The following is a 13,024-nucleotide window of genomic DNA, read 5'->3' on the forward strand; positions in this document are numbered from 1 at the left end:
GCCGCCGGTGCGGGCATGCTGCGTTGATTCTGTGGTTGTCGGTGGAGCGGTTGGCTCTAGCAGGTGGGGCGGGCGGCTGCACACGGGGCTACTCGGACTCGGCCTTCTCAAGTCCGCTGTGTGAGGCTTTGCCACCTATTCTATATTCAGGTTTTGTTTCAGTGGAAGCTGGAAATAAAGCCGCTGTGTACATAAGAAGCCTGAGGCACTTTTAGTTTTGCTTAGTCTCTAGTAATGAACAGCTGCTCGCTGGTACGTGTACGGTCCTATTTCATTTCCTTTAAGAAAAATCAGAAAAACACTGTTCCATCAAGTAAAAGTTCTCAGTTACTGCTTAAATAAGTTTAATTGTAGTAGTTTTCATTTGTATCTTAATTTGTGCAATTTTCCAATCACCTTGCGTGCCTGATGCTTCTCCTTTCTCCTTTTCTTTCTGCAGAATAATACTAAAGAGAAATCAAGGAACTGAAGCCAATACTGATGGAGTTTGTGTCTTAACAAGCTCTGTCACTTAACAGATATCTAACTGGAAGAAAATCACAGAATCCTAGTTTGAGTTGGAAGGGAGTCTTAAAGACCATCTAGTCCAACTCCCCTGTGACAAGCATGAACACCTACAACTAGATCAGGGTGCTCAGAGCCCGTACAGGCTGTCCTGGAGTACCTGCAGGGACAGGGCATCCATCCCCTCTCTTGGCAACCTGTTCCAGAGCCTCACCACACTTATTGTAAAAAACTTATTTTGCATCCAATCTAAATGGCTTTTCTTTTAGTTTGAGACCATTTCTCCTTGTCCAACAGACCCTGCTAAAGACCCCTTCTTTCTCATAGTCCCCCTTTAGCTACTCAGAGGCTGCCCTCAGGTCACCTCAGAGTCTCTCTTCTCCAAGCTGAACAGCCCCAGCCCTCTCAGCCTGTCCTTGTAAGGGAGGGGTCCATCCCTTGGATCATTTTTGTGGCCCTCCTCAGGACACACTCCAACAGGTCTGTGTCCTCTCCTGTACTGAGGACTCCGCATCTGGATGCAGTACTCCAGGTGAGGCCTCACCAGTGCAGAGCAGAGGGGCAGGATCACCTCCCTCGCCCTGCTAGCCATGCTTCTTTTGATGCAGCCCAGGATATGGTTGGCTTTCTGGGCTGTGAGATCCCATTGCTGGCTCATGTCCAGCTTCCCATCCACCAGTACCCCCAAGTGCTTTTCAGCACAGGTATGCTCCATCCTTATATTCCCCAGCTTGTACTGGTGGCAACATGATTGCCATGACCGAGGTGCAAGACCTTGCACTTCAATATGTTGAATCTCATGAGGTTCTTCTTGGCCCACAGCTTGAGCCTAGGTCTCTGTGGACGGCATCCCAACTTCAGTTGTATCAACCATACCCCACAGCTCAGTGTCATCTGCGAACTTGCTGAGGGTGCACTCAACCCCACTATTGTAATTGATGAAGAAATTAAAGAGCACCAGTCCTATTACTGACTCCTGAATCCTATCACTGATCTCCATTTGAACGTTGAGCAACTGACCATCACTCTCGGGATGTGATCTCACACCAGTGTGAAGCTTTGAACAGCATGCATCCTCAGCAGGCCTCAGAAGGGGAGGCAGGAGTTAAGTCAACTATCAAGCAAGATTAGCTTTGATATAGTTTTTCAAGTGATTAATGTTAATGGAAATTATTGTTAATGGAATCTCGTCAACTAACATTGACAGAAGTTAGCAAAGCACAAAATGGATTGCTGAAGATTATAATAATCTTGCCTTTGAAGTTCCTGGCACTGTATAATATTTCCCAGGGCTCATCAAGGGCTTAGCAAGGATATAAACAGCAAGGATGTGAACACACAATAAATCAGGGACAGCTGTGACAAATCAAAGAAAGTAGGTTCAAATAACTCCAAAGCTCCATAGCAAAGATATGAAACAATGAACTGTGAGATAACATTCGTTGTAATGCTACACATCACCAGTGTCAAGCTCTAGACATCAGGCATGACATTAGGAGGATGACTTTCTAGGTGTGATTTCAATTCATGTATTTGGGAACTATAATAAAATCCGGAACAAGATTGGGCTACATGTAATGGGGCATTTAAATGTCAAAGAAGATTGAAACACAGTACACGGTAGAAATTTCTGAGTGACCTTCAAAGCACGATATAGGTGGCTATGAAAATAAAAGATAGCAAAGGCAGCACTGGAAAAATTGGCACAGTGCTGAGGTTGAACACCATAACGAGTTATCAACCTGCTGATAATTACACAGTTCACAGTTACAGTTGCTGGAAATTATTCCACAAGAGAGGCTCAGCTTGATTAGAGCCTCACAAAACTTAATTCAAGGGTTAGGGGTTTTTTTCTTTTTTTTTTTTCCAGTTCAAATACCATCTGCAATATTTAACATTAATGAGAACGTTACATTTTTGCCTATTGAACAGTTTCTCATTGCTGGGAAATATTTATCAGTTGACGTGTCCATCATGTTTCAATACAAAAGGTGGTCATGGGAGCTGGATCTGTGGATGTGGCTGCAAACCTCTGAATGACATTTCAGTGATTGTCATAGACTTCTGTGAGACAATGGTAGAATAACTGTCTACACTGAGTGCGCTACATTTCCATCTTAAAAAATAAAAGCAAGGAAAAAACAACAACCCGACACCAGGCTATAACTGTGCCGCTGTATAAATCCATTATGGATGCCTATCTTGAATAAAGCATGACATTTTGACCTATGAGCTGCTACACAAAATACAGAAAAGGGCCTCCTGAGACATCTGATTTTCACAGGAAAGAGACTAACCTGGTCAGATCATTTGGACAAATTTAGAAGAAGATACAACAGATGTATAAGCAATTATGAATTTAAGAAAAAATGTGCATCTATTCTGTGAGAAGTGGCAAATACCACTGAAATGAACAAGTTATGGATAACAGGAGAAAAAAACTTACTACACAACACATCGTGGAACATGAGAAATTCTATGGAAGTCAAAATGAATGACCCCTTCTGTGGAATGTAATCCACAGAAGAGTTAGAAAGAATCAAAAAGATTAACCTTTGTGATGTATTTGTCTATTAATCACAGCATTCTGGCTTTAAGTCATAACTCAGCACCCTACATAAACTCAGACCCTCTGAATCACTCTTCTGCTCTCTACTGGAATTGATTCTTGAGTAAGAAATGTTTCTTTTTCTTTTTTAACAAATGAATAGATAGCTAAAATAGAGACCAGAACTTCATGTGTTCTATGTTGTATACGTTGATTACTGTGTATTCTCACGTCCTTGTAAAATACTGATATCTGAGGATGTCAGCCAGGAAAGTACCACAAAGCAGAACGTAAGTCCAAGACTCAAATGGGGAAAATTTCATACAATTATTAGAGAAACCAGAGAGTTCATTGCTAACTGAGATGAGCAATTCCTCTTCCATCTCAGTGGGATAACAGAGAAGTGCAAAACAGTTACATTCAAATTAGGAGAAGATAAACATGTAATCAGACCTAAATATTACTGTGAACAATGCAATGGCCTAGGTCAGCGTGCTTCTTTATTTGGTGTTCATGAAGGGAACTCTTGCCATAAGCAATAAAGCAGAAGAAAATATAATACATACCCTTAATATATATGTATTTTCAATATGTTTTATAGTGTTTTGTGGCTAAATTTCAGTCAGGAGATCTTACTAATAGTGACATAATAAATATCATTCTGTATCATCTGGCAAGTTCTCACACATGGCCTTGCTTCCTGATTAACCAGTATCCGCACAGTGTGTACTAACCTCAGGAAGTTTTATTTTGGCAGTTTATGCATTTGTAGTTCTAGAGATATTGCTAGGGCTATGTGCTGCAAGTACGTCACAGCAAAAAGTTCTGCTAATGATGTGCTCATTACATCTGCACAAGTCTGAAATTAAAATAATAATAATAATAAGTAATAATGAAATGTGAGAAGAAAATCCGGGTAAAATACAGCATACTTTGCAAAATATAAAATAGTCAGGAATATGCTTCCAGTATTCCATTTGTGGGAGAGTATGCAACAGAGAAGTGCAGTGACATAGGAAAATGACAGTGAAAAACAACAGGATGAAAATTCAGATGAGTACCATGAAGACAATGTCAGGAAAGCATTACACAGGAGGCCCTTACACACAGCAAATTAAAACAATACAGATGAGCACATCTTAAAAATTCTGTCCTGATATTCTGAAATATCTGTTTCTGTGTAATTCTTTTTTTTTTTTTAAATAAGTTAGAAGGTTTTGCCATTTTGCAAATCTTGAGGAAATTGGATGAGTATGGAGAAGGAGATCATCCAGTGCTTACATTTGTGAAGAGCTCAAGTAACTCAGGTATCTATGATATAAAAATAAAAAGGACAGGGTGAGTGGAAATTATCAGTTGAAAATATTCTGTGGTCTGGAAGAATTAAAAAATAATAATAAGGAAAGATTTCTCCTCTTATGGCCTAGAAACTCCCTTTGTAGCAATTAGCATATATTACAATTCATTGTTCTACAGGACAGAAGCTTTTTAGATTGATTAGATTCCCATGATTCATAAATCATCCTCCTTCTCTGGCTCATAGTCCCAGAAGACCTTAAGTAGGAAAAGCTGAGGAGTTTATTAGCATCTTTTTTAATTACTTTGAAGAATTCTGAGAATTTAATCAGTTTTAACCTAGGTTCATGACTGTGGTATAACACTGTATATTGCATATGTCTTTTTTACACAATGACCCTGATTCTCTACCAGTACCATGCTTGTAGCATATCTGCTCCTTATTGTCCATTGAATGTGTTGGCAGTGAGCTGCAGCACCTGACAAAGCACCCCTGACTCTCTATCATCACCCTCATTAAGCCTTGGGCTGTAGCCTTCCAAAAATTCCAGGAATGACATTAACTTGACCTTGTAGTTCTTAGCTTTCCTCCTGGTGCGGAATGACTGGAGGAGCAGACTATTCCCCTCCCACCCTGCTCCCCAACACACTTAGGACACCATCTAGAGACTAGATTGTCCTTTTTAGCCCCACACCATCTGCTTGACAAGAAACTGCAAAAAACTCTGCAAATATGTCAACATTTTATTCTGAAAATCCTAACTATCTGCAGTATTTTTTTCCTTCTGCTGAATACCAGAGGTTGTTGTGGGGCGAAGCATTTTATTTTCCCATTGTGTCAATGAGTAGTTGGAATTTTCTTACACACCCTGTGAGTAATGATTAACAGTGAGTGGATCACAAAGGGGCATCAATGTCTTGAGATACTGAACAGTTTGATATCACGTGGTAAGCTATAATCAGTGAACAAGAGTAACTCTGTTTTCATTTCACAGATGTGTTGGTGGAGATCTGTGATTATGCCCAACTCAAAAAATAGCTTTATTGCCTGTACAGTTAGGAGAGATCCTTGTAGTCTCATCTTCTCCCATCTAATGTCACAGTTTTGGCACGGGCCTTGCCTAACTGAATTGCATTTTCTTAGGAAACTGTCGAGTAAGTGGATGGTGAAGCCGCCCTCGTTGTGAACTGCTTGAGAATTGATGCAGTGTGAGGCCTGAGGTGAGATGCTGCCTGTCAAACCTTCCTTGGAGATCTACATTTTAATAATTTTAATAAAACATCAAAAGCAATTATGACAATTAGGAATCTTTAACTGAAAAGTCTGTGCAAGTTTTGTTTTTAAGCGATTGGGCACTGGGGTCTGTCAAATTTATTGTAAGAAATGTACAGGTGTGGCCAACTCTCTTCTGTGTTGGAGATATGCAGTGAGAGAGTGTTCTGAAATGCTTTCTACACTGTTTTCTTTTCTGACTTTTCTAACAGTGACAATTTGAGAGCTCCTCTCCAGAGAGCAGTCAATGTGGGCAGAAAAGAAAGGTCTCATGGCTGCTGGTTGCTGTGGAGACAGACAGCATCCCACTGCGAAGACAGCGTAATACAGGGAGGAAAAACTCTGATGGACATCACAAAGAAAATATATTCCTTCCACTTTCTGTCTCGGCTTGGCTCTGTTGCTTCGGTCTTTCTTCCAGCTTCTCATCCTTACTTGATTCTCTCCCTCTTTTCTTCAGCTCAAGTCTCACTTCTCTTCTTTATTATATGTTCTCCCCATTCCTTTTCTCATTCTTTCATGTGCCTTTTCTCCTCATTTCACCTCACTTTCCTGAGTGTATTTGCCTTGCTGAAGTTTTCTTTCCAGACAAAATCACCGATTCTTTTCTCTTCTGCTGAGCTATTGAGAGCAGGACGGTGCTCCCACTGCAATTCAGCCCGGACAATATTGCTATTAGGTTCCATATCTCAACAGAACATAATTTGTTCTTATGAGAGAAGGTTGCTATGGTCCTGCTTCATCCCAGCAGCCTCTGTATGTGTCTCCTTCCACCAGCTCCTGCGGCACCCAGTTTTCTGGATGCAGAGCTACAGCAAAGCTGTTTTTTTTGTAAGGATTTCTGATACTCTGTAGTGCAATAAAAGGACTGGTTATAGCTGATCATTTTGAAATATCTCAGCACGATGCAGTATCCAGTTTGTTTTAGAAGAATGCTCTCCTAAGCTTATCTCATTGCTTCAGCACTCCAAGAGATCTTTAAATATTTTGAGAACACAAGACAACACCTACTTGTGAATCACATTTTTGAAAGAGAATATTAACTTACTAGTATATTATTGGCGTTATTTTTACTATCTTGAGTAGTTATTCTCATGTTCAGTCTGTAGAAAAATAAATTACAATTGAGTATGTTTGTGTTTGCAATCCTATGCAAAGACTGTGTTGTTTAAAGATTTTTCATAGAATCATGGAATCACAGAATGGCCTGCGTTGAAAAAGACCACAATGACCACCTAGTTTCAACCCCCCTGCTATGTGCAGGGTTGCCAACCACCAGACCAGGCTGCCCAGAGCCACATCCAGCCTGGCCTTGAATGCCTCCAGGGATGGGGCATCCACAGCCTCCTTGGGCAACCTGTTCCAGTGTGTCACCACCCTCTCTGTGAAAAACTTCCTCCTAATACCTAGCCTAAATCTCCCCTGTCTCGGTTTGAAACCATTCCCCTAGTCCTATTCACTATCCACCCATGTAAACAGTTGTTCCCCCTCCTGTTTATTTTTCCCTTCTAAAATTACTGCTTCTTTTAACAATCCTTTCCTTTGTCGAGCATCAATTCACAACGATGCTCTGACAGGTATTTTGATACTCAATTGCCTGCAAGGACCACTGGGTGGCAGAACGATCACGCACATAGTCAATGCATAGAATGTTTCACAGGGACCAGTTAGGCCAGTGAGAACAGCTGCTGGTGGATGCAGATGTTCCAGAAGATCTGATACCTCAGATTTTAGCGTAACGGATATCCTGAAGCAGTGGTGGCATGACTGCCGTGTGCTGTGCCTGTGTCCCAGAGGGCCTTCCCTCCACCTGAGGAGCAGGGCTGTGTTCCTTAGCGCCCTGTGCTGCACAGCCCTACCCAATGGCAAGACAAAATGTGGCTTAGTGGTGCCTGTATGAGGAAAGCCTGAGGAACCTGGTCAGTTCAGCCTGGGGAGGGAAGACTGACTTGGAGATCTGATAGTGTTTACAAACATCTAGAGGGAGGTGAGAGGAAAATGGATGAGGCCAGGCTCTTCTCGGTTGTGTGTAGTGGTAGGACAAGGAGTAATGGCCTAAAACTGGAACATAGGAAGTTCTGTACTAACATGTGGAAGAACCTCCTTATGATAAGGGTGATGGAGCACTGGGACAGGTTGCTCAGAGCGGCTGTGGAGTCTCCTTGTATGGAGATATTGAAGACCCATCTGCCTACTTGTGCTACCTATCATAGGGAACCTGCTTTAGCAGGGGGGTTGGACTCCCAGGTGTTGCTTCCCAAGAGAAAGCAATTTTTATTTAAATGTGCATAAGCTTTCAAGGCTGGGTTCAGTGCGAAGTCAAGCCGTCAGCTCAAACCACAATGGTTTAAGCAAACCTGTTTTCAATCTTGCAGCCAGATACCAGGGCATATTAACACAGAGGTGGAGGACAGCCTTAGAAGCTGTCTTTTACCTCTTAGAATATAGGACTTGTCTTCATACTTGATATGTGGTTTACAAAGAAGCTTCTCAGCTGTTAATCATGCCTGCCAGCTGACTCACACCTCCCAGCCCCAATCTGGTTACTACAAAAGTCCTGAACTGTAACCTGGGCTAAACACGTGATGTGGCACAGCTCAGGCTGCATGAGTTTGTAATTACTATCAATTAAGAGCAGGATAAAATAAGAGAAAACAAAGCAACAAAAATGAAAGAACTAATGGAAATGTATATGAAATGTTCAAAGAGTAACATTCCTACCAGTTTTACACGTGCTTTTTGACAGGTAAATATTCTTGTGATGCCCAAAATTAGGAATTATTACAAACTGCTGAAGATGCAAAATAAGACAAATTAGAAACTGATCCAGACACATAATAGATACATAGAGGGATTCCAGTGTAACAGAACAAATGACATTATTGAGAGCGCAGAAATCAATTACCATATCGGCTAACAAAAATGTGAGTTTAGCAGAGTGCACTATCAACAGCTATCAAGTCTACAGGTCTGATATGGATTTCTCTTTTTTTTTTTTCTTGCTGAAGCTGTTTATTTTCATAAAATATTTCTCCACTGACAGGAGCAAGCATGGTAGCGCTTTAGACGTCAGCCTGCATACGAGTCTCAGTATCTTTGACCCAGAGAGAACCTCGGTATTTAACATGAAATGGAAAAGCTGGGTGAGGGTAAAGGATAGGCTCAGAAAACCCTTTTAGATCATCTCTGCATGTCTCAGGATCAAAATGTCTTTTTCTCTATACTTCATCTTGTTATAACGATTGCCAGGTCAGCGATACATGAAATGTAAGGATCTGAACAGATACAAGTCTCATTCATGCTGAAATGTTAAACAGTAATTGTGATACATCCTCCTGTTATCTCATCCTAGTGGCTTTTGCAGGAACTTGGATGTTATATTGCAAAAAGAGAAGTGTAAAACATGCTGCTTTTTTTTTTTTGTGTGTGTGTGTGTGTGTGTGTATGTGTGTGTGAAAACTTGCTGACTTTTCCTGTGGTTTATCACAAGACTAAAATTAGCCTGGCCAGATGCATTCAGCCCTTTGAATCACACAAACACTGATTCTTCTAACCTTCTAGCAGAAACTTAAATTGTTCAAACTTAGAGCAGCAAATGAACAGCAATGAATGTAATCTATGCACTGCCAAGAATGGGAAATACTATTGTACATAGAATGAAAAGAGGAGGGCAGGCTGGACAATACCTGGTAGTTTCTCTGCTTTCCTTTGGCAGACGTCTGGTACTAAGGAAGTTAACCAGCTGAAACACAAAGACAAATGAGATCTCTTTGCAAATAAGCATGGTAATACAGAAAAAAGCAACAAACAAAAAAACACATGAAACCACACATGCACTCCTTTTTCCAGAGTGTTGCAAAATCTGCTTAAAAGAGAGCAATTAAAGGCCAAAACCATATGTTTTTCTGTCATCTTGAGTAAGAGAAGAACCAGGTACTTTTAAATATGATGGCTCTTACACAAAACATGTTAGGAAAACAAGAACAGCAAACCAATTGAACAGCTCGTCTGCCAATGCCTTTTATCCCTGAAGTGCTTCACCATCTTTTGCATGTGATAATCAACGCCTTAATCAATGCTTTAATGATTTTTCCATCATTTTCCTGTTTCAAAAGCTCTAGTCATCCCAGCAATGAAAGATCAATCTTATGTGAACAATGCCACAGAAGGAAGAAGTGTACATAAGAACACTGGTAAATTGTTCATATGAATGTCTCACTTTAAATTAAGTTTGCATTAAATTAATTAGTTGGACTAAGGAATTAGTTTATCTAATCTTAAATAAATTTATCAAGTCAAAATTTAGGCCACAGATGTAATACTCTATAAACAGTGTTCTGGAAGCAATATTCTCATTTCACTTTGTAGACATCTATGTTTTACCATTTGTATATTTACTCAATGCAACAAGAAAGTTTACGCAAATCACTAGAATTGCTTTTAAACTTGAATACAGGGTCATGTCCCAGTGCCACGATCCCTGGGGTTCAAATGTGCGGCTTTGTGCCTTGCTGTATGTCAGAGAGCCTCTGCTGTCACCACCCCTGGCAGACCTGAGTTTCCCCAGTGCCTGTGCTACCAACTCTCCACCAGACATATGCAGCTCTTGTTACTCTGGATGTCGTGGAGGATAAGTTTTAAGACGTCGCTGGGCTCCAGCTCAAAGGTTAGTCACACTTTTGGATGAGGAATGTCTTAACCTTAGCTAGCTACCTTAATATCACAGAATCATGGAATATCTCAACTCGGAAAGGATTCCTATGGCATCTTGGCTTGTACCAGAAATAGCGCAGCCAGCAGGATCAAAGAAGTGATCATCCCTCTGTACTCAGCTCTGGTGAGGCTGTACTTGGAGTACTGTGTTCAATTTTGGGCCCATCACTACAAGAAACACAGCAAGGCTCTTGAGCATGTCCAGAGAAAGGCAGAGAAAGGCAGACCCTGTGAAAGGTCTGGAGCACAAATCTTACGGGGAGTGGCTGAGGGAACTGGGGTTGTTCAGTCGTAGAAGAGGAGGCTCAGGAGAGACACTGCTCTCTAAAACTGCCTGAAAGGAGGCTGTGATGAGGTGGGGGTCGGCCTCTGCTCCCAGGTAGCAGTGACAAGACGAGACGGAATGGCCTCAAGTTGTGCCAGGGGAGATTCAAGTTGGATGTTAGGAAAAATTTATTCTCCAAAAATGCAGTCAGGCACTTGAACAGGCTGCCTGGGGAGCTGGTGGAGTAACCATCCCTAGAGGTGTCCAAGAAACATTTAGGTGTTGTACTGAGGGACGTGATTTAATGGGAAATATTGGTGGAAGGTGGATGGTTGGACTGGATGATCTTGGAGGTCTCTTCCAACACTGGTGGTTCTATGATTCTACTATTAATATGGATCACTGAGTCCAACTCTTATTACTTAACTGCAGTCACACTAAGGTAAAATCCAAGTATGCATTCACATATAAAATAAACAGCAGTTCCTGAAATTATTCCTATGTTTATACAAAATATATGTGTATATATTCATCTGCTTCCCAAAGTTTACCTTGAGGAAAGTCTTTCTCCTTCTACGTAACCTTGCTGTATGGATCTCACATGCTTTCTCACTTCTCAGCGCGGTGTCAGAGTCTTGGAAGTCAGTCTGCCCTGGGAAGGAAGACCAGGACAGTTTAATCTTTTGCTAGATCTCACGTTTCTATAGCAGTCTGTGCATTAAAAACATATAAGCTAGAAACATCCAAACAGGTAAATTTATGTAGCTCATGACTCTGAAACGTGATCCTTTGGGGTTATGTCAGCTAACTGTCGAGGAGAGACATCAGGTTTGGGATGATTGATACCTAATCCCGTCCTTTGAAGCACACTGTAGCTGTAAGATATTTCAGTGTGAACATGTGGAACAAATTACAAATGGGATATCAGTGTGGAAAGGCAAACATGGCAGCCTATGAGCATTAAATAATTAAGTACAGGAAATTGCACTGACTGCGAGAATAATCTGATATGCAAGGAAATAAATGTGTTTCAGGCTGCAGTTCCACAAGCACCCTGAGTCAAGCTGCTGGCTTGTCACTGCCGAAAGACAGCTTCTTTCCCTTCTTCCCCTCCCTCTTCCTCCTCTCTATTCCTGCTCTCGGCCACCCAGGCCCACTCCACCTCTGTGTCAGCTCCAGGCCCATGAAATCCACTGCCACCTGCACACTCTGCTTACTGGCCCAGAAGAAACTAGCCTCATTCTGTGGACTTCTCTGCCCATTTAGCGAATTCAATTGCAGCAGAGGTGTTGAAAGTGTGGAAACCAGCATAAGACCCATTGCAAGGATGTGCAGCCAGGGCTGAGAGGGGTGGCATTTCTCCCTTTTAGAGGTGGGGAACAGTTGAATCAGCCAAACTCAGGTGATAAAGCCCTGCAATAACATAAATGTATAATAACATTCTCTTGAGATTTCATTGTTTCAGCGACATGATAAAGTGCTTGATACAAATTACTGTGCAAATTCTTGATCCGAAATATAAGGTCAGATGAGATGGTTGTTTCAATTCCCTTTTTATTTCTAGCTCCATGAATGTGTACTCCATATATTTATAGTATGAGCGGGATTAGAGGGTGTTTGCAAGTACTGACATAAATGTATGTCTTCCAAATTGACAAGAGGCAAAGTCAAGCTGCAGTGTTTGCACTCCTAAGTCTTCCCTCCTTGGCCCATTCTATGGTCAACATGAAGGCGGATTCTTCACCCACCACCAATTCGTCATTAGGGTTTTTTCAGACACACTGAGACATTCCCTACAGTGAACTGTGCTGGGCTGAGCCAGAGGTGCACCTGGTTCAATATTCATCTCACAAGTGGCTCTGAACAAATGCTAGGGAACAGCAGAGAAGGCATATATGGAACTTCTTGCAAGTACTTGCCTAGCTTCCAATTATTTTTAGCAGAGAACTTCCTCAGCTGGACGTAGCTGCTGTCTGCTTACTAACCTTCTTTGGACTTATTTTCCAACTACTTGTCCATTTTTTCCTTGACTCCAAGCTATTATTATTATTTTAATCAAGAGCCTCCTTTAGTAGTAAATACTGTAAATCTACACGGGGTGTTTGGAGATTCACCTCCTCTTTCTTTTCAGCCTGGTTTACACTGGGTTCAATTCCTTCATGTGATTCCTTGTTAATGCTTATCCTTGTTCTAAAACCGGTCTTGGTCATCAAACTACGACAGTACTGCAAATATGAAGCAGATACATTTTGCCACGCACACAGTGTGTGCAGGCAGAGAGAAGCGCAATGAGTGCACGATCAAGGTGTATCTTAATTATGAGTTGCTGCAAATGAAAACCCTTCTTGGACCTCTGCAGAAGTGGCCTTGGACTTGTTTCCATTCTGGTGTTTTTTTCCACCAGCAGCGCTGACAAAGGGTGCTC

This window comes from Meleagris gallopavo, chromosome 3 (assembly GCF_000146605.3).
Source record: "Meleagris gallopavo isolate NT-WF06-2002-E0010 breed Aviagen turkey brand Nicholas breeding stock chromosome 3, Turkey_5.1, whole genome shotgun sequence".
Classification (NCBI taxonomy): Eukaryota; Metazoa; Chordata; class Aves; order Galliformes; family Phasianidae; genus Meleagris; species Meleagris gallopavo.